Below are 23,287 nucleotides of genomic sequence, written 5' to 3'. Positions count from 1 at the left end.
GCTAAGTTTTCTTGTCTTTTTGTCAAAAATTCAATTTTCTTAAAGTTTTCATACTAAGCCCCCATGATCATCCTTTGCCTTTTGAGAAAATCCATAGAGATTACACTTTGAGAATTCCAAAAATCAGTTGTCATAACCTTCTTAACTGAACTTTCTTCCTCTGATTCAACTGGCCTAGCAGCCTCCCTCCAAAGCCATTATTTTGATTGGGCTGTGCTCCCTGGATTACATGGGCAAATCCAACACTCATCCTAATTATGATTCGTTCCAGAAAGTCATCTTCATTGACTTTAATGTGGTTTTAAAAAAGTTAGGGAATCGCTTCTCGGCCTTTTGGCTAAGATCAAGTGTAGTATCTGTTCTTATCAGTTTAATATCTGATACATTCTCTTTCCGAAAACAATATATTAAATGGATTTTTTGAATTAGGAGATGGAATAGGAGCTTGCTCCGTCCACTCCACGCATCGATCTGGTATTGTAGTACTTCCAGGAACAGTGCACCAAAAAAAAAAAAAAAAAAGTTAGGAAAAGATCAGCTTTGGAGGTACCTGATCTTCACACACCACTTTCAGCGCCCATCAAGCTGCAAACTTACTGAGCCCAAGAACCAAAACACTGAGCTCCTTGCCTTTGAGCCAATGCTTACTCATAGCGACCATCTATGATGGAGTAGAACCGTCCCTGTGGTTTGTGAAGCTGTAAATTGTAAAGGGTTTGAAAGACTTCTCTTTCTTCTACAGAGAGGCTAACAAGTTCAAATGCAGACCTTGCAGTTGGCAACCCAAGATATTCACTTAAAATAGAAAAAGTCAAGCACTGTGTGATCCAAGCTACAGTAACTGTCATATCAATGATAATTCTATTGTCTTCTTCTACCAGTTCCTGGACATTAGTTGCAATTTCTTTAATTGTCTAAGTTGACAGTCTTCCCTCTTTAGGCTCATATTTGAGGTCTTTGGCATCTTTTATAAGATATTTGATCCATAACAAACTCTTAATTTATGAGGGAGAGTATGCCCATATGCAGTTTGCAAAGTTTCAATGATTTGAGAAGATGCACCCTAAAATTGTTTTTTTAGTAAATATTAGTCTTTATCTCAATATTGTTTTATTTCTCATGACGCATGCAAAAATACCTGTTTATGTGAAAGCACTCGAGCAAGACTAACATAAGTATATTGCTGACAGAATTTGTCTGCGGTCATCTACTCATCAAAATCATATTTACACACATTAACTTGGAATAAACCTGTGCATGTATGAACTGGATGTACTTCCTGACTTACTATGTTACTTTTTTACTTAATCTTATATGCAAGTGCTGATAAGGAAACTAAGGTACAGAGAAGAGATGTCCAAGGCCACAAAGCTAGTTATGAGGAGAGCTTATTTTAGAGCTATGCCGCAGATATTGGCCTTAAGATATGCTTTTAGAAATGAAGAAAAGCACTGTCTGGCACTGAGTGAAAATTCTTTATAAGTAGTCACTTATTTCATGTGATTCATATGTCCTTCAAAAGATCCTGGTGTAGTAAGTCACAATGATATTTTACTATTCTATTTATATAATTTAAAATACCCAATTTGAAAAAGGTTTATGTCTTAATATTAGGTTTAATGTTAGATATACACAATTGAGCTATTATTTTATCCCTTGTATAATATGTATTACCTTTTAAAAAATCTGTAACATGTTCTTCTATAATAAATTTTATGGAAAATATAAATTTTACTGTATGAAGAAGGTTTTATCTTTGAACACAGGGGAAAAACTGTTCACCTATGTTTCCAGATTCATAAAATAGTGTTGCAGAGAATTTGTATTTTATAGAAAAGGGAACTATACTTAGTGGTTGTGTTGGACCAGGTTGACTAGAGAAACAGATTCAGAGACACTCTTATGTGTGTGAGAGAACTTTATAACAAAGAGCAATTGTATATTGAGAAAATATCCCAGCCCAGGCGAGAACAAGTCCTTAAGTCCAATATTAGCCCATATGTTCAATGCTAGTCCATAAATTCCTCTTCAGACTCACACAGCACCTGCAGTGGTGCTGAACGAAGGAAGATCATAGACCTGTGAGCATGCAGTCGTGTGGAGCCAATGACAGTGGAAGCATCTCAGTGCTGGTGCAGGCCTCCACATGGCTCCACCCAATAACTCAGTGTGTCTCCTCAACAGGATTGTGAAGTAGAGAGGGGAAGTTCCCAGAATCCTCATGAGAAGGCCATCCCAACAGGAGTCACCATCCAGCTGTGAATTGATTGACAGGCAAGATTCCACCCCTATACTTATCAAGTTGACATGAAATTATGTAAGTACCACAGTGATCTTTGTTTCTCTTGACTTTTTTCCTGAACATTTAACGTCTCTCAAATGATCAACATAATGGTGTATAAGCCTTATTTTCAGCAATGACTGAGACACAGATAAGAATATTAATATCCACTGTTTATCACCATCTTATTTCACATAGAATAGACCACCAAAAGTATCATGCTTGAAGAAGCATTTGGCCATAAAGAAAAACCTGTCAATTGTATCCATATAATTCTGTTGTTGTTGTTGTTGTTGTTGTTAGGTGCCATCACGTCAGCTCCGACCCACAGAGACCCTGCCTACAGCACAGTGAAAGAGTGCACCATCTGGCGCCTCCTCACAATTGTTCCTATTCTTGGCACATTGGTGCAGCCACTGTGTCAATTCGTCTCGTCCAGGGCCTTCCTCTTTTCAGCTGCCCCTCCACTTTACCAAACATGATGTCCTGCTCCAGGGACTGCTCTCTCCTGACAATAAGCCCAAAGTATGTAAGACACAGTCTTGCCATCGTGGCCTCTAAGGAGCACTTTGTACTTTTTCCAAGGCTGATTGGTTTGTCCTTTTAGCAGCCCTTGGAACTGTCAATATTTTTCACCAGCACCATAATTCAAATGAGTCCTTCTTTTGTCTTCTTTATACAATGCCCAGCTTTCACATGCAATGAGGCAATGGAAACTACCATGGCTTGGGTACAATGCATTTTAGCCCTCAAATAACCTCCCTGCTTTCAGCAAGCTAAAGAGGTCTTGGACAACAGATTTACCCATTGCAATGCATTGCTTTATCTCTTGTCTATTGCTTCCATGAACATTGATTGTGGATCCAAGTTTTCCTTGACAACTTTAATCTTTTCTCCATTTATCTTTGTTACCTATCTATCTAGCTGTGACTATTCTGGTCTTCTTTACATTGAGTTATAATCCACACTGAAGGCTGCAATACTTGATCTTCATCAGCAAGTTACTCAAGTGCACCTCTCTTTCAGCAAGCAAGGTTGTTTCACCTGCATATCATGGATTGTTAAGCCTTCCTAAATCATGTTCTTCTTTATATAATCCATCCAGCTTCTCTGATTATTAGCTCAGCTATTCAGCAGACAATTGAATAAGTATGGTGAGAGGATGCAAACCTTCTGCACACTTTCTTGATTTTAAACCATGCAGTTTTCTCTTATTCTGTTCACACAACCACCTCTTCATCCATGTCACGGTTCCGCAGGAGCTCATGTGCAGCCCTGGGATTCCCTTCTTAAGGCTATCCATAGTTTGTTGCGGCCCACAGAGTCACGTGCCTTACTATAGTCAATGAAACACAAGTAAGTATCTTTCTGGTATTCTCTGATTTCAGCCAAGATCTATGTGACATCTGCAATCATATCCTTTGTTCCACATCCTCTTCTACGCCCAGCTTTAACTCTCTGCCAGCTCCCTGTCAATAGACTGTTGCAACCATTGTAGAGTGATATCAAAATTCTACTGACATGTGATATTAATTATATTGTTGCATAATTTGAATATTCTGTTGGGTCATCTTTCTTTGTAAGGGATACAAATATGGATCCCTTCCAGTAAGTTGGCCAAGTAGCTGTTTTTCAAATTTCCTGGCATAGACCAGTAATTGCTTCCAGTGTTTCCTCAGCTTGTTGAAACATTTCAACTGGTATCCCACCAATTCCTGGCACCTTGGTTTTGGCTAATGTTTCCAGGGCTTTCAGTGTTTTCCATTTGAAATTATTCCCTCATTAGTATTGGTCCTTGTTTATATGTTATCTCTTAAAATGTGTTAATGTTCACTAATTCTTTTTTGGTACAGCTAGTCTATGGATTCTTTCCATCTTCTTTTAATGCTTTCTGAATTTTTCCAGTATTTAATATTTTATTTTTATATTTCCCAGTATTTATTTTATATTTCACAGTATTTATATTTCATAGACTCTTTAAATATTACAACACAAGACTTCCATTTTTTCTTGAATTCTTTTAGTTCAAGATCAGTTCAATGTCTTTTCGCTTTTCATAATAATATTTTACTTTGTCTTGTGATGCCCTTTGAAATTTTCTGTTCAAATCTTTGATGACATCATTTCTTCCATTTGCCTTAGATACTCTTCCATTAAGAACATATTTCAGAATCTCTTTTCATTTCCACCTTGATATTTTCTTTCTTTCCTGACTTTTTATAACTTTTTTGCTTTCTTCATGTATGATGTTTTTGATATGTTACCCCAGCTCTTTAAGCTTTCCATCATTAATGTTCAATGTATCAAATTAGTTCTTGAAACATTCTCAAAATATAGGTTATCTATACTCAAGTTCTCATTTTGGCTTTCATGGACTTGGTTTTTCTTCAGCTTCAGCCTGAACTTACATATGAGCAATTGTCGATCTGCTCCATAGCCAGCCCCTCAGATCAGAAGACACTCGGAATAGGACTGAGAAAGAGCTGGTTCGATCTCTGTGGGGAGGTTGGGGAGAAGGAAACCTTAATGCTGAACAACCAATGTTGGCATGTTAGGGTATGAAATAATTCGAAGGTCTTCTTTTTGTGATTCTAAAGTGAGTTTGGAAAAGGAGTGTCACTGTTTTTATACCCAAGATGCGTTTCAGCGTAGAATTTCCAACTTTATTTTCTTGACAGGTTTTACTGGTGTGTCCAACCAACTGAAAATCTCTAGGCATTTGGGAAACGTTGTTTGGAGTATTTTCTATTTGTAGGTTTTGTTCTTTTGTAGTCAGTGGGGTATATTTTAAGTGTAGTATGCCTAGATTCGTTTTAGTCTCCTGGCAAACATTCTTTTCATTTCTCTTAAAAGAAAGTGAAACTAAAGAAATGTTGTGATTTCAAAGAGGTTCTGTATTGCTGATCTTTTACCTATGACATTTGAAACCAAATATGTCTCAAAACTAACAGCATACAGTTTTCATTTCACATAGAGTATAAATTTACTTTTATACAAACAGAAAACATTAATTCCTTTAGGATAAAAAACACACACACAATTAGGTGCCACATGCCTTAACCAGAGAATCAACTGAGAATATTCATAAATGTGATACTGTCATAGCTTTTGGCATTGACTTGAAATAAAATAGTTTCCTACATTACATTACGACAGCTGCATCGGCTACCCAACATTTGATGCCAACACACAGAAGAAAAGCTCACAGGCATAGAAAATAATTGCTTTAACGAATATGTCCAACAAGGCACAAAGTATACTCTAGAGAGTGTATTATTATCTAAAGACAAAATTTAAATAGAGAAAAAAATACATAAATTATATTTTCCCCCTGAGAGACAAAATGAAAATTGAGTAGGAACATTGTAATTTGGGAAGAAATCTAATAAATTGTAAGATGGTTAATGTAAATCTTTAAATAAAAATGGAGTAGATCAAAAAAGGTATACCTGATTTTCTCAATAACTATGTAGTTTACATATATTTTAGATAAGGAAACTGAGGTTTCACTGTTAGTATGGGAAATAGCCAGGATTCAAATCTTAATCCTTCAAATGTCATTGGGCCTCATTCATTCCTATGAGTTTCATGCCCCAGTGAAGATGTATGAGGCCTAAACGAAATCTTAAAAGTGACTATAAGATAATTTATAATGCAAGGAGACCAGTTTCGAATGTCACACTGTGAACTTACATCTTACAATACAAGCAAGAAGTCAGTGAATACTATCATAAAATGCTGTCAAATCATACTACAATGGGGAATTTAAGTTACCTAGGGTGTGTTTAAAGATAAACCAATAAGAAAAATCAATGTTATTTCTTGGCTTGTTAAATTATTCTTGGAGTGTTTTATGATTTGGGTAGAGTGGGAAAATATTTTAACATTAGGAATAATACACAGGTTTGAATATATGAAATAAATTTGAGGTTTTCTCGATGGTATCTGGAAATTGTTCATAAATCTAAATTTTACCACCTCAATATACGTGTGGGAAAAAATTTCTTTTATAAGAATTATTATAAAACTTGCCCCAGGAGATCCCAAATGTCTCTACTTTTCCAAAATGTTATACCATTCCATTATCCACGATATTAACCACCACTCCGCAACATTCCCTCATTGCTCAAGGTTCTGTAATTTTCCGCAAGGACTCACATAATCCATTGTTAGGGAACCGGTTCAAATAATTGTGCAGGCTGGCAAGTTCAGAATTCAAAGTTCAGATGTCCCTCTGGAGTACCCTAGAAAATAGGGACAATGTTGAGGATCATGTAGGACCAGGTAGTGTTTCTTTCTGTTGTACATCGGGTCACTATGAGTTCTAACAACAATAATTAATAACTATGCACTGAGTACTTTGAGTCCTCCACGCAAATCTTCAAACCTAAAGATGATCTTGGTAAACCCCAAAGTCCTGCCAATTATGCTACATAATCCTAGTTCATTTACTTTCCTAGGTAATTATCATATATCTTCAAATTGCTTCTTAAATAACTAAGTTTGTCCCGTTCTTCAAAACTCTAGTTCAAAGAATCTACTTTCTAATTTTGGGAGAACATTAAACAATCAATAAACAGAAAACTTCAATATAAACTCATTGTCACATCCACCCACCTGTCAGAACCTCTATCTCTATGCCTTTATCTCCTTTCATGTAAGTATAGGTCAACTATCTAAAGTCAGGCTCTGAAATTCTCAAGCACTACTCCTCTACTCAAACACATTACTGCACTGATTTGTCCAATATACCCTGCATCAATTTCTCTCTTTCATTTGAATCTTGCACATCAACATATCGTTCTTGTTTCTAGGGGCCAGAGAGTTGGTCCTGACCTATAGCAGCCCTGGGAAAGACAGAATGCAACATAGCGCAGCCCTGCGCCTGCCTTACAATTTTTCCTATGCTTAGCCCATTGTTGCAGTCACTGTGTCAATCAGTCTCATTGAGAGCCTTTCGCTTTCCAGCTGCCCCTACACTTGACCAAGGATAATGTCCTTCTATAGGAGCTGGCCACTCCTGACAATGTGTCTAAAGAATGGAGCAAGAAGTCATGCTTGCCCTGCTTGCCTCCAAGGAGCGCTCTGGCAGTACTTCTTCCGATTCAGATTTGTTGGTCCTTTTAGCAATAACAACACTTTGAATACTCTTCTCCAGCACACAGTTCATGTGAGTTAATTTTTCTACAGTCTTTCTTATTCAGTTTCCTACTTCCACGTGCATTTGCGCCCATGGAAAGTAGCATGGCTTGGCTCAGGCCCAGCTTAATCCTCAAAGCAACATCCTTGCTTTTCAATATCTAAGCAACTCATCTTTTTAACTCTTGATTGATGTGTCCATGAGCATTGATTATGGATCTAAGCAAGACAAAATTATTGACTTAAACCTTATCTCCATTTATTATGATATTAACTAATGGTCCAGGGTGTGAGGATTTGAGTGTTCTTTACATTGATTTGGGTTTTCTATAGTAAAGGCTGCAGTCTTTGATCTTCATCAGCAAGTGCTTCAAGTCCTCCTCACGTTTAGTAAACAAGGTACAATCATCTGCATACCACAGATTGCTAATAAGCCTTTTTTCCAACCCTGACGCCACATTCTTCATATAAACCAGATTCTCTGATTATTTATTAAGCATACAGATTGAACTAGCATGGTAAAGGATCCAACCATAATGCAGATCTTACTTGATTTTAAACCATGGCGTGTCCCCTTGTTCTGTACCTACAACTACCTCCTGCTCTATGTACAATTTCCTCATGAGCACAATAAAGTGTTCTGAGATTCCCATTCTTCTCAAGGTTACCTAGAGTTTACTACTGTGCACTCAGTTTAATGCCTTGGCAAAGTCAATAAAAGATCTTTCTGGGATTATCTGCTTTTAGTCATGATCCATCTGACATCAGCAGTGATATACCTGGTTCCATGTCCTCTTCTAAATCTGGCCTGAACTTTTGGCAGCTTCCTACCAATCTATTGCTGCAACTGTCATTAGTTGATCTTCAGCAAAATTTTACTTGCATTTACTATTAATGGCATTAATGACTTTGATCATTCTGTTGGTTCACTTTTCTTTGGAATGGGCACACTTATGGATCACTTCCAGTCACTTGACCAAGTAGCTGTCTTCCAAGTTTCCTAGCATAAATGAGTGAGAGCTTCCAGTTCTTCATCAGCTTGTGGAAACATTTCAATTGGCGCTTCATCAATCCCTGGAGCCCGTTCTAGGATCATGCAGTATGTTTAGTTTGAACGTCTTTCTTCAGTATCCCTGGCTCTTAGTCATATGCTACTTCCTTAAATTGTGTAATATTAACCAGTTATTTTTGGTACACTGTGTATTCTTTCCATTTTCTATTAATGCTTCTTGCTTTATTTGCTATTTTACCCATAGAATCTTTCAATATTGCAACTCAAGGCTTGAAGTTTTTCTTGAGTTCTTTCAGTTTCAGATATGCTGAGCCTGTTCCCTTTTGGTTTTGTAATTGTAGGTCTTTGTACATTTCATTGTAATATTTGGCTGTCTTCTAGAGCTGCCTTTTGAATTTTCTATCCAACTCTTTTTCACTTCATTCTTTCTTCCATTTGCTTTAGCTACTCTGCATTAATAGCAACTTTCAGAGTCTCTTTTCAGATCCAGTTTGATCTTTTCTTTCTTTCCTGTCTTTTTAGTGACCTTTCCTTTCTTCATGAATGATGATGAGCTTGATTTCCTCCCACACCTCATCAGTCCTTCTGTCATTAATATTCAGGGCAGCAAATCTGTTTCTGAGGTGTTCTTAAAGTTCAGATGGGGTAGACACAAGGTTGCATTTTGGTTCTCATGTCTTGTTTTAGTTTTCTTCAACTTTATCATGAACTTACATATGAGTGATTGATGAGCTGTTCCACAGTTAGCCCCTGGCCTAGTTTTAGCTTCTGATATTGAGCTTCTCCATCATTTCTTACCACAGATATAATCAATTTGATTTCTATATATTCCATCTAGGGAATTCCATCTGGGTAGGAGCCTTTTGTCTTGTTGGAAAAGGTATTTGCTATGAACAAGTGGTTAGTTGGTTTTTCAAAATTCTATCATGCTATCTCCAGCTTTATTTCTTTAAGCAAGACCATAATTTCCAATAGCATTCATTCTTTTTTCAAACATTATCAATGCTTATAATTATGTGTTTCATCAATTTCTGAAGTAAGTCATTGGTAGAATTCCCATGTTTCAATTTCTTCATCATTAGCTTTTGTAGTTGGTGCATACATTTGAAAATAGTTTAATTGGTTGGGATTTTTCCACATACAAATATGGAGATATTTTGTCATCTTTAAAAAAAATCACAAATCTCTATCTACCAGTTGCTAATTTCCTGTTTCTTTTCTCCTTTGCCTAGCAAAATATCTTGAAGAAATATATGCATTGTTGTTGTTTTTTTAAAGTTTTTTTTCCTTTTTTAAACATTTTATTAGGGACTCATATAACTCTTATCACAATCCATGCATATACATACATCAATTGTATAAAGCACATCTGGACATTCTTTGCCCTAATCATTTTCTTTTTTTTCTTTTCTTTTTTTACATTTTATTAGGGGCTCATACAAATCTTATCACAATCCACACATATACATACATCAATTGTATAAAGCACATCCATACATTCTTTGCCCCAATCATTCTCAAAGCATTTGCTCTCCACTTAAGCGCTTTGCATCAGGTTTTCTTTTTTTTCCCCTCCCTCCCCACTCCCCCCCTCTCTCATGAGCCCTTGATAATCCACAGATTGTTATTTTGTCATATCTTGCCCTATCCAGAGTCCCCCTTCCCCCTCTTCTCTGCCATCCATCTCCCAGGGAGGAGGTCACATGTGGATCCTTGTAATCAGTTCCCCCTTTCCAAACCACTCACCCTCCACTCTCCCAGCATCACCCCTCACACCCCTCGTCCTGAAGGTATCGTCCACCCTGGATTCCCTGTGCCTCCAGCTCCCATATGCACCAGTGTACAACCTCTGCTCTATCCAGTCCTGCAAGGTAGAATTCGGATCATGGTAGTTGGGGGGAGGAAGCATCCAGGATCTGTGGGAAAGCTGTGTTCTTCATCGATACTACATCGTACCCTGACTGACCCGTCTCCTCTCCTAAACCCCTCTGTGAGGGGATCTCCAGTGGTCAATACTTGGGCCTCGGGTCTCCACTCTGCAATTCCTCCTTCATTCACTATGGTATATATATATTTACATATATATATATATTTTTTTTTGCATGATGCCTTATACCTGGTCCCTTTGGCACCTCGTGATCGCACTGGCTGGTTGTTTTATATCCAGATTTAATCTATACTACTAAAGTGAATTTCCCCCAATATCACTAATTAATTACTCATTGCGAAATTTAATGATTGATTCTTAGTCCTAAATATGTTCTTAAATATTCCATCTTCATTTGGGTTCTAGAATAAGATAGTCTCTTTCCACCCTGATAATTATTTCTCAGCCTTCCTAGCCAATTGCTCCTATTTTTCCAGAACTTTGTATGATGGTGTGCCCCAAAGCTCCATCATTTGTCCTCTTCTCTCATATATTCTTCCTTCAAGTTCCTATCAACAGTGTATGTGTGTTTGTATGAGTGTGATATGCATAGATTTCTATCTCTGACATGGCCTTCTGCAATCATATTCCAAATTTTTTTTGGAATAACCACTTAAATGATTAACAGATATCTCTAATTTTAAAATTGAACTTCTTAAGTTTTTACTCCTCAAAATTCCTCTACTCTGCACTACATTTTTATTGATTATTATGGTGGGTAAATGGGAAGCAGCAACCTCACATCAGTAAGGGATGCTAAACAATAATTCTGGGGAGCCTAAGAAAAAAAAAAGACCAGCTTCTATGGTTCTGGGGAGGCATTTTGAATAAGCTTCTACTCAACCCTCCAGGAACCATGCCATGGACAATGGACTATGAAGACCTTAGACACTGGCATTACAGAGCATATGGCAACCTCCAAGGACCATACCAGAAAAACCTGCTGTGTAAGCACAATTGAATGAACTGGACCCTCTCTCAAAACTACTTGTAGCACTTGGCCTTAAGGGTGAAATTCCCTGCTGGGAGAGCAAGCAAATTATGGCCACCCAAGACTGAGGAAATGGCAATCATTGGATGTTAAGTGGGGCCCCTGACTTAGTAGGCATCCAATGAAGGCAACCCAGACCCACCATATTTATTTAGGGTCAAAACGTTCCCTTTACATAAATATGACAGTTATTAATCTGAAGGAAAGAATCTGCATTGTAAGGATTTATACAGAATTTTCCCCCAGCACAAATCCCCACACTCAATGTAAACAGAGCTCAATCACTTAAGAAATCAATGTGTACAAAACAACAACTCATGGATTCCAGTTCACAGCTGGTCTATACTCACATAAGTACCTTATCTCAATAGTACCTAAAATTCTATTCATTATATGAATTGTTGATATTATCATTGCAACCGCCCTATACCCCAGGAGGATGATTGACAATGTTGTTTTTTTGTTCTATTTTTTATTTTATTTTGTTTATTTTTGTTTTATATTGCTGTCATTGATTGTTTTAGGGTTTGGGGTTTGTTTTGGAGGGGGGTTTTTTGTTCATAAAATAATAATATAACTGCTAGGTTAAACCAGAGTCATTCATAACCCCTGGACCAGCAGATCCATCTTCAGCTCCCATTTAATTCCAGCCCCAATCCAAGATCAGTTAGTTCTTATAACAAGGCCCTGCTGAATGCTCACCCTCATGAAGAGAACACTGAAGATAAGGTGCTACAGCAACGTGTGGTGAATGAAGAAAGCAGATGGTGCCCAGCTATCAAATGGAATAGTTTCTGGGGTCTTTTTTAAATTTTTCTTTTTTTATTAATAAATCTTTTTATTGGGGCTCATACAACTCTTATCACAATCCGTACATACATCAATTGAGAAAAACACCCTTATACATTCGTTGCACTCGTCATTCTCAAAATTTACCTTCCACTTGGGTTCCTGGAATCAGCTCGAGGTCTTAAAGACATATTCTTGCATGAATCTACATGAGATGTCACCTAAGTCCACATCAAAGAAGCACACCTGCCTTTGTGATCCAAAGATGATAATAACAATATCCAAATATGATGAACAGAAAAGCATCAGAGCTAAATTGTGAGAATGCGATTTATAGAGGCTCTGGAGGACAGTGGGAACCCCAAATCCATGTGCAGAGTATCTAGTCAGATTAAGCCTTTAGCGGATCCTCTCTGGCCACAAGCGAGGGACTGTTTGCTATCAGACAGATTATTATAAACTTGATTATGATGGATCAAACTATGGTATAATATGAAGCTTGGTCAGTTGACATCCTGAATTTACTCTAGGCTTAAATTTTTCTCACTTGCTCCATAGTAGAAATTTCTTCTCACTTTTTAATATTGGTGGTTTTTCTTTCTTGCTCTTTATTTTTATCTTCATATTTTTTTCTTTTCTGTATCATTTTGTTTTTCTTATTGTTTCTGTTTGGTTTCCCAGTTTATGAGGCATAAAAGAATGGATGCTTCAAGGCAATAACTGATGCAATGGATTATTAAGGATAAGAGGTGGGAAGGGTTAAGGGCATTGGGAAACAAATAATGAAAGCAGTGGGGGGTAGGGAGAACTAGAACTGGTATTGATTATGTATGTACAACTCTTCTTAAAAGTGACTTAACAATGAATTGTATGATATGTGAATTCTACATCAAAAATGTTAAATAAAAAATTAAATTAAAAAATAAAACAGCTCTAGTCATAGCTGTCATTATTTCAGCTAATATCAATTCTTCTTTCAGCTGTTTCTCATCTTTTATCTCTAATTGTTTTTCTTAGACTCAATTTACAATCATTCAAAATATATGTAGAATCTGATTATTTCTCACCAACTCCCTGCTATCTACTAGTTAAAGCCAACACAATTTCTTACCTAGAGCGCCACTCTAGCATTCTAAAAATATGAGTATACTTCTTTGATTGTCTCCTGCTCCTGTCAACACAGCATCCTGAGATAATTTTTAAATTAAGTAAGATATATTGCCTCTCGGGGGGGGGGGGGATGAAACTGCTATAGTTCCCCATATCCCTTAGCATAAATGTCAAAATTCTATGTAACTTGATTTCCATTATTCCTAAAAAACTACTATGTTGTTGCTATTGTTCTTAATCTATGAGTGTTCCAATGCACATCAACCCAAAGGAGAAAAAAATGCAACACTGCCTATTTCTGGTTTTCTCTTGAGAGGAAACCCAGCCATCTTCCCTTCTAAAAATCATTGGTTGGACTTCTTCCAAGGGAGATCTGTTCATTCTCCCAGCCATTCACAGCACTTACAATACGGTTCGCCAACACTATAGTGCATGTATATCAGTGTTTCTGCAAGTATATAAAAAATTCTCATTGTACAAAATCTAAATATATTTTGAAGCGATTGGGAATTTTATGACTTGGGTGAGGCAAACCTTCATCCTCAGAGTGACATCCTTGCTCTGGAAGGAATTTTGTGTTGTAAAGTTACCCAATGCAATATGTTGTTTATTTCTTGTTAATTATGTTATTCCTGCATTTCTTGAGTATGTATATCCAAATAAACTAAAATCTTGATAAATCCAATCATTTCTTGGGTTATTGGTCAAGTTGTGAGGAATTTAGTTATAGTCAAAACTGAAAGTTGTAGGCATGGATTTTCATTGGCAAATACCGTACTTCAAGCCTTCCTCAATTTCAACAAGCAAGCTCTTTTTGAGTGCATATTGTACTTGGTAATGATCCTTCCTCCAATCCTAATGAAGTTCTCTTCTTCAGGTCTCAAATTATTTTCTCAGCACACATATTGAACAAATATGGTGAGAGAATATAATCCTGATGCACATTCTTCCTGATTTTAAACCACAGTATTCCCTTGTTCTGTACTTCAGACTGCTTCTTGGTCAGTGTTGAAGTTCCAAGTGAGCACAAAATAGTTTTCCGGAATTCCCATTTGTCTCAATGTCATTTCTACTTTATTGTGAATCACACACTTGAATGTCTTTACACACTCAATAAACCACAACTAAACATTTTATTTTTGTATCCTCTGCTTTAAACTACAACTTCCAATTTTACTAGATTCATACTTCTCACATTCCAAGCTATGATCAGCAGCAGAGTTTTGCAGTTATTTCCCCTTACCTTGCGCCGGGCCCCATCAGTACATGAAGAACCCAAAAATTCCACTCCCTGCAGGGTTTACTCAGCTCACATTACACTGGTCAACTCTACTCAGAAAAATCACCCCCTCCTCACTCACAATTTAGGCACCTTCAGAACTGAAGGGCCCATTCTCAAGCACTATCTCTTATAATGCTCTGCTTCCATTCTTTAGACTTCAGTATCTGACCATGTTTCAAAGTTATGCATAAGGTTTTTAGTGCCTCTTTCTTTCCAAGTGGGGAGCCAATTTCTTCCTCATTGTCAAGTCTTAGTCTGGAAGCTCTGCTGAAACTTCATACAGTATGTATGACAAATTCATTTGCTAAGTGCTTATATGTGAGATTCTAAAGTAAACTGCAAAGAAATTTTTTTTAATTAAACAAGAAATTCTGGCTTTGCATGAAAATTTCTTACCTCCAAAACATACCAATTACTGTGTTACTTCTCTTATTTCCTTAAGTAACTACAAAGTGAAAATAACCTGCCTTTCTTGCATGAACCAATACTCGGTAACAAATGCAAAAACAAAACCCTCCCGTGTTCATCATCATCTACTAAATGGCATGTAGGATTTATCCTTTTCTGACAAATTCAACCTTCTGAATTATTCGTTTCAGACTTAATTGATTGAAAAACCAACAAGTAAGGTCTCGGGGCATATTTGACCTTTATTATCATTCAGGGAAAAACAAAAAACAAAAACTGGCCTATGAAGCTGAGGTAAGCAACTGTCACACGCCTCGAGGAAAACAGGAAGGAGGCCTGGAGGTCAGAAGGCAGGAGATACGTACAAACAAAAAATGAGTCAGTGACAACAAATAAATAATTTCGAGACAGAGAGATATGGGAAGTAAATAGTAGCAGGTACATATCAAACTACTTGTTAGATTGCAGTTTTACTACCTGTAAAAATTATAATCACTGGAGGGGAAATATATTTTTTCTTTTAATGTGTTTTGGGACATGATCAAATATCTTTTCAAAAGTAATAGATATCTTACTCATCCCAATCATACGCATCAGACTGAAGAATAGTTTAAGCATCATGTGATTAGTCCAGTGCTGTGTATTATGTTAATTACACTGTACTGGAAGGGAATCAACACCTTCAACCAGTTTTAAACTAGTCTCTTCTAATTGTATTTTAATCCAATAAATATTTCATCACTTCCTCTTCATCATCCATACAAAATGAACATCTCAATAACCTATCAAATCTGACCAGTGACTCTTTTTGTAAAAAATACCTCAATGAACTGAGGGGAATCATTAATTCTATGCATCTCAGATCTTTATACCAAAATTTTCCCAAAAATATTGTCTCAGCTACGTATAATATAATATATAATACATACTGGAAATGGCATATACTAGGTGCACATACTACCTGAGCACTTTAAAATAAGGAGACAAGATACCAAATGAAATAGGTAAATAGGAAAGTTTAGAGAAGTGTATGGTAAGTATATTATTTAATGCTGTCTAAGAAGGTTAGCAAAAGTAGTGGCAAAGGAGACAGACAGAATAAGGCATTTTCACCTGGCTTGACACAGTATGGCCACTTTTAATTTTTGCAAGCAGCATTAGGTGAAGACCAAACCTCAAATTTACTGCTATTGAATTTATTCTGGTCATAGCAAACTTTTATGGGATTTTCCGAGGTTTTGTAAACCTTACGGGTGGAAACAGTCTCATCTTGTCCTATGAAGTAGTTTGTGTGTTTGAAACACTGGCATTTTATGTCAATGAGAACAGTGATCTGATAATCCACTCTGGGCCTGCAAGACAGACTCCTAGCAGGAAGAAACCTTACTAATCAATATGACTAGCCTTGGTATTTCTGGCTTCCTGCAGGCATTTTTAACATTTCCTGCATGCAGAAGATTCTAGGGAATGTCCACCCATATGGAAACTTCACCTGAGAAGATGAAGGGATTCTGGGAATTGTCATCTCAAGATGTTGTTATGGACTCCACAAATCCTCTGCTAAGATCTCCACCTTTGCTCCCTTGCCCTGTCTCATTACACACAACTGTACTACCTAAGAAACGTGGGCAACAGGCAATTCCAGGTAGAGTACACCCACAGTACAATTCTCTAGAATACCCATTGGGGGCAGGTGTTAGCACCTAAGAACACACTAATATGCAATCATGAATAGAGTAAAAATATAATATCACCACAATGTGTTGGAGGCCACATGCACTTCAATTCAAATGAAGTAACAAGACAGTGATTCAAACAAGACAAATTCATCAGTGAATGCTAACAAACCTTCAGTGAAGAGTTAATGCAAATTATACTCCAATTACTTCAGAGTATCAAAGGATGGGATACTCTCAAGTTGATTTTCTGAAGTGAGCCTATCAATAATAGCAAAACCAGGGGGAAATTATAGAAATTCATATTCCTCATGAATATATATATAGCAAATATACATATATATAGCAAAACACAGCAATAGAATCCACCAATATCAAAACAATAGAATGCATCAAAACCAAGTAGGATCGACATCACCTATTTTGGTGTTAAAGAAAGAATCAATATATGAGAGGGTACCCTCACATTTTTTTAAAACTATGTACTTAAATATTTTTAAAAAACAACCTTCTCACTTTCAAAGTAATCTCCATTACACTTAATACATTTGACAAATCTGTGATTCTATTTTGCAAACATTTTTCAAACTCATCTGTTTGGAAAGCTGACAGAACCTACCTCGTTTTGTTTCTTCACCTCTTCTGCATAATCAAATCACTGTCCTCTTATGTCCTTTTTCACTGGCTGAAACAACATGAAGTTGCATAGAGTGAGATCAGGTGAGGTAGGTGTGTGGGGCAAGAGAGGAATGCTATTGTTTTCCAAAAACTGGCTCACTGAGACAGCTCCATGAGCAAGTGCATGGTGTTGGCAAAACCAGTCCTCCATCTGCCACAAATCAACACACTGTTACACAATCACACACTGTTACACAATCTTTTCAGAACCTCTAAATAGAAAACTTGATTAACAGTCTGACCTGGTGGAATGAACTCAAAATGTGCTATACCCCTCACATTAAAAAAAAAAGAATATCATCTTGATCTTTGATATCATGTGAAGAGCTTTCTTTGGGCAAGGTGACAATGGTGTCTTCTACTGGCTTGACTGATGTTTGCCTTTGGGGTCTTAAAAATAGCACCATGTCTATTCTTATGTAATGACTTTGGTAAAAAAAAAAAGTCTAGGTCACTTCAGAGCTGTTCTCTCAAACCATGGCAGGTCTCCACTTTATGCTACTCTCCAGGTGAGTCAGAACCTGAGGCACAAATTTCACAGTGACACTTCTCACTCCCAAATGTTCTGTTAAAATTCGCTGAACTTAGCTCCAAGATAGTCCCGAAAACTTCCTCCATCTCTTCAATGGTCCATAGCACAGCTGAATGAATTTTGTTGACATTTTCATCCATTCAGGAAGTTAATATACATGCAGAATGAGGTTTATCATCAATCAACATTTCACCTTTATTGAAACGAAGAAACCATTCACACACTTGAGTTTTTCCCATAACGCTGTCTTTGCCAGCTGTGTTCAATGTCACAACAGTTTCTGCATCATTTTTTTCCCAAGAAGGAAAGAAAATTTCACAGCTGAGTGCTCTTCTCTTAAACTAGCCATCACAAAACAAAAGGTTTGAACAAGTGTCATTTTATGAAAAAATTAAATGTTACCAAAAAGAACCTTCCCAGGTGATGCCACAGGGTGCAAATAATTAGCAGGAGTTGCTTGATGCTTGCCCAGTACAAAAAAATGAATACTACAGGAGCTCCACCCAGCAGAGCTTTTTTTCTATTTTGGGGGGTAGCCCTTCGTATTCTACTGTATGAATTTTTTTAAAGATAAGAAACATATGATCACATCAATGCATGCAGAAAAGTCATTTGACACTATCCAACATTCATTCCTGATAAAACACTCAACAAAATAAAAATAGAATGGAAGTCTCTCAACATACACACACAAAGCCATGTGTGCAAAACCAACAGCCAATATCTCGCTCAGCAGGGAGGAAGAGGAAACATGGCCCTTGTCAATTAGAACAAGAAAAAATGCTCTTGTAGTCAATCATACTCACTATTATTCTGGAAGTCTTACCAGAGCTATCAGACAACTAAAAGGAATCAAAATAAACAAAATTAACAAAGAAACTCTCACTATTTATAGATGATCTGATTTTATACATAAAAACCTCCAAGGACTTGACAAAGAAAGTGTTGGAAACAATCAAATGATTTAGCAATGTGGCAGGATATAATATTAACACACATAATTCTATCATATTCCTGTATAATAAAAAGGAGAGCCCTCAAAAGGAAATAAAGAAAACAAAACCATTTACAATTGGCACACAAAACAAATGAAATAAACCTAATCAGAAATAAACCTAATCAGAATAACAAAAGTTTTGCACAAAGAAAATTACAGAACACTATATGAAACCAATAGAGACCTACCTAAGTAGAATAAATATTCCATGTTCATGGGCAGAAAGTCTTAACCTTGTGAAAATGTCAATACTACCTAAACCAATCTATAAATACAATGAAATTCTGATCTAGATCCAAACTTCATTCTTTAAATAAATGGAAAAATGAATTACTAAATTTAAGTGAACAGGAAAGAGACTTAGAAGAAATAAAGAACTTCTTGAGAAGAAGAACAAAATAGGAGGCCTCTCACTTCCCAACCTCAAAACCTATTTCATAGCCCTAGTATTTATAACAGCTGGATACTGGAGCACGGATCGGTGCATAGAACAATGGAGCAGAATGGATAACCCAGAAATAAACTCATCCACATACAGACAATTGATCTTCAGCAAAGGGCCAAAGAATATTAAATGAGAAAAAGACAGTCTCTTCAACAAATGGTACTCATAGAATTGGATCTCCATCTACAGATGAATGTAACAGTACCTGTGGCTCATCCCATGACAAAAAAGAACTCAAGATAGATCCAATATTCAAATGTAAATCTCAAAGCAATATAAATCATCAATGAGAAAATAGGGACAAAGTTAAAGGCTTATTGCAAGAAATACATACACTTATTATATATAGCAAAGTAAACACCATAGTAAAAGATAAAATAGATGATTGGAGCCTTCTAAAAATAATATGGTTTTGTGTATCAAAAGAATAAATAGAGAACCAACAAAGTAAGAAATTTTTTAACAATGGCACAACAGTCATGGGACTAATCTATGGAAAAGTGCAATACTTCAATAAGAAAAAGATGAATGACTCAATTAAAAAGTAGACAACAGGGGTGGGGGGAAGGAAGTGGGTGTTAACAAACCCAGGAACAAGGGAACAAGTGATCCAAAATCGATGGCGAGGAGAGTGCACTAAGTCTGGTAAGGCTTGATCAAGGGCAATGTAACCAAGAGGAATTACTGAAACCCAAGTGAAGGCTGAACATGATAGTGGGGCAAGAGGAAAATAAAAGGAAATAGAAGAAAAAAGTAGGAGGCAAAGGGCATATACGGAAGTCTAAATACAGGCATGAACATGTGTAAGTATATTTATATATGATAATGGAGAAATGGATCTGTGTACATATATTTATAGGTTTAGTATTAAGGTAGCAGATAGACATTGGGCCTTTAATCAAGTACTCCCTTAATGCAAGAACACTTTGTTCTATTAAACTGCTATTCCATGATGCTCACCTTCCCAACAGGATCACTGAAGACAAAGCTGGTGCATAAGCAAATGTGGTGAAGAAAGCTGATGGTGTCCAGTTATCAAAAGATATAGTGTCTAGAGTCTTAAAGGCTTTGAAATAGTTATGGTTTATTGTGCTAACCTGGGCAATAAACACGTGGGGTTAATTGAAGGGTGGAAAAATAAATCGCTCAGTGAACCTCACCTTTCTAGTTCTCAGATCTCTTGTTTTCTGGTGGTTGCACCAGGGTGCAGATGCCTTAGCCAGTTCTCTGTTTCAGTTGGCAAGGTTCACTTCCTACAAGATATCCCCGAGGAAGCCTCATGGACCTACCCTGATGCAGCTCTGGGTGCTGGAGCAAACATGTGGAGACCCCTGCCAGCGCTGAGATGCTTACATGCTCACTGATTTGGCTCTCCTCCTGCAGTTGACATCATTGTGTGTGTTTTGTAAGATTGAGGAGGACTTTGTAGATTGGTGTCAGATATATGGGCTAATGTTGGACTTATGGGCTCGGACAGCACTGAGTTGGGATGCTTTCTTAATGTACACTTACCCTTTATATAAAATTCTCTCTTATACATATGAGTTTCTGTGGATTTGTTTCCCCAGTTTATCCAGACTAACAGGCTTGAAGATAAACAAACAGCCATCTAGCTGAGAAGCAACAAAGCCCACATGGAAGAAGCACACCATCCTGTGTGATCACAAGGTATCAATAGGATCAAGTATCAGGCATCAAAGAAAAAATATCTTATCATTTTGAATGAGGGGGAGTGTGGAGAGGAGACCCAAAGCCCATCTGTGGACAACTTGACACCCCCTTACAGAAGGGTCACAAGGAAGAGACAAGACAGTCAGGGTGTAGTATAGCACTGATAAAACATACAACTTTCCTCTAGTTCTTTAATGCTTCCGCCCCTCCCACTATCATGATCCGATCCCAATTCTACCTTGCAAATCTGGCTAGATAAGAGGATGTACACTGGTACAGATAAGAGCTGGAAACACAGGGAATCTAGGACAGATAAACCCCTCGGGACCAATAATGAGAGTAGTGATACTAGGAGGGTAAAGGGAAGGTGGGAGAGAAAGAGGGAACCAAACACAATGATCTACATATAACCCCCTCCCTGGGGGACAGACAACAGAAAAGTGGGTCAAAGAAGACATCGGACTGTGTAAAACACAACAAGAGAATAATAGTTTATAAATTATAACGTGTTCGTGGGGTACGGGATGAAGAGATGATACCAAGGGCTCAAGTAGAAAGAAAATATTTTGAGAAAGATGCTGGCAACAAATGTACAAATGTGCTTGACACAATGGACGTATATGGATTGTGATAAGAGTTGTACAAGCCTCCAATAAAATGACATTTTTTAATGTAGACAAAGGAAGCATGGCTTGAATACCTCACTGCCTTGGTGCCCCCCTGCTTGGAGCCTCCAGGTATACAACGCCACCAACATGCACAGGCACTCCCCCACAGAACCGCTGAGAAGCATGGCTGCAGGGACTTGCAGAGGTTCATGGAGGAGCGCGTGGAAACCACAGGTGTGCTGAAGAGCCACATGAAGGAGGAGCCGATCAAGGAGCGAGGGCTGAAAACATGTATGAGTCCATGGGCACCTCTCCCCAGATCTGCTCGTGGACGCCTCCCTGAACCCAGGCTGTGACAAGAATCTCTATGAGTCCATGGCCACCTTTGCCCCAGCTGCCTCTGAAGACCTTTATGCAGAAGTGCCCTAAGCCAGTGCTTCTAACCAAATGTCTGCTGACAGTTTCTTTAGGACCACCACGGACTCCATGATCCGAAGGTTTTCAGAAGGCAAGAGTGTGAGAATGGTCCATTGGAGAGGAAGCTGTACCTTTTTGTTCAAAGATGTTTTACCGCCCTTCGGATAAGGATAAAATGTCTTCTGTGGATGTGGCCATCAGACTCCCCTTCCAGTGCTGAGGCCTGAGGCCAGAACTCCCAGTGCTCCCCAGCTGCCTGATAATGAGTCATGCATTTCTAAGTGTTTACAGGAGAAAGTCAAGAGCAGCCTGGGACTGTCTGTGTTTCCTCAGAGAGCATCCAGAAAGAACATCTGTCAGACCATGGAGGGAAGGTCCCCATCCAGTATGTAGGACCCTTTTTCAGGGAGGAAAATGCCAGGCCAGTGATAACTCTTCACCCTCTAGGAGTCAGTGAAGTTGGCCATCATCACTGTGGACAAGGCCTTCATCCACTTCAAAAAGTGGCAGCTTAAGCAGAGGAAGTACTGTGCGTCCTCTTGCTTCCAGCAGGAAAACCTTAAGCAGATTAGAGACAACATCACTCAGAGACAGAGAGAGAAGCAGAAATCAGGAAAGCAAACAGACTGGCAGGTCACCATCCCAATCTGGCACTCCCAGCACCTGCCTGGTGGAATCGCAGAGTCTATGAGAGTGGGGCCAGATAAATTGCCTTTCCCTCCAGGATGGAGTTCAGATGAGGGGACTGGAAAACAAGCAGCACCTTCTGGACAGCAAGCTGCACCAGCACAAGGAGTCTCCTTCATGTGAGTAGCACACTGGAACACACACAATGGAATAGTAAGCATCACTTAAAAAACAATGTTTAAACCGCAAAGCACCTCATGGTATGGATAAACGTGGAGAACATTATGCTCAGTGAAATGTACAACTTCACTAGTAACATAGTCTGGTACTGGCACAAGAGTGTAACATTGACACCTGAACCAAAGTAACAGAAAACAGAATCCAGAAGTATAACCACCTACCATTGGACAGCTGATCTCCAACAAAATAGAGAAGAGACAGTGTCTTTAAAAATAGTTCTAGAAAAAGTGGATATCCATTGGCAGAAAAATGAAGCTGGACCCGTATCTTGCATCATTAAAAAAATACTCAAGATAGATCAAAGATCTAAATTTAAAATCAGAAAAATATAAAAATCTTCAAAGAAAAAATGTGCACTCTTAGGGACTTTATTACATGGCATAAATTTAGTATCAAGCTTAATGGAAAATTTACAAACAGTAGCAGACAAACTAGATGACTGGCACCTGCCTACAAT

General features: G+C 37.8%; 1 non-coding gene and 1 pseudogene across 1 annotated transcript; both read left to right on the top strand.

The window, feature by feature from the left end:
* The first annotated feature begins 317 nt into the window (after nt 1–317).
* On the top strand, nt 318–508 carry LOC142441836 (U2 spliceosomal RNA). The gene has a single exon (XR_012783154.1). It is a non-coding gene; the product is annotated as a U2 spliceosomal RNA (small nuclear RNA).
* A 16,802-nt stretch (nt 509–17,310) lies between these two features.
* Nucleotides 17,311–22,832, top strand: LOC142440044 (phosphoinositide 3-kinase adapter protein 1 pseudogene; annotated as a pseudogene).
* The last annotated feature ends 455 nt before the right edge of the window (nt 22,833–23,287 follow it).

The sequence above is a fragment of the Tenrec ecaudatus genome, chromosome 2 (genome assembly GCF_050624435.1).
Source record: "Tenrec ecaudatus isolate mTenEca1 chromosome 2, mTenEca1.hap1, whole genome shotgun sequence".
NCBI classification, from domain to species: domain Eukaryota; kingdom Metazoa; phylum Chordata; class Mammalia; order Afrosoricida; family Tenrecidae; genus Tenrec; species Tenrec ecaudatus.
The sequence above is the reverse complement of the archived record's forward strand: the minus strand, read 5'-3'. Positions and strand labels throughout refer to the sequence as shown.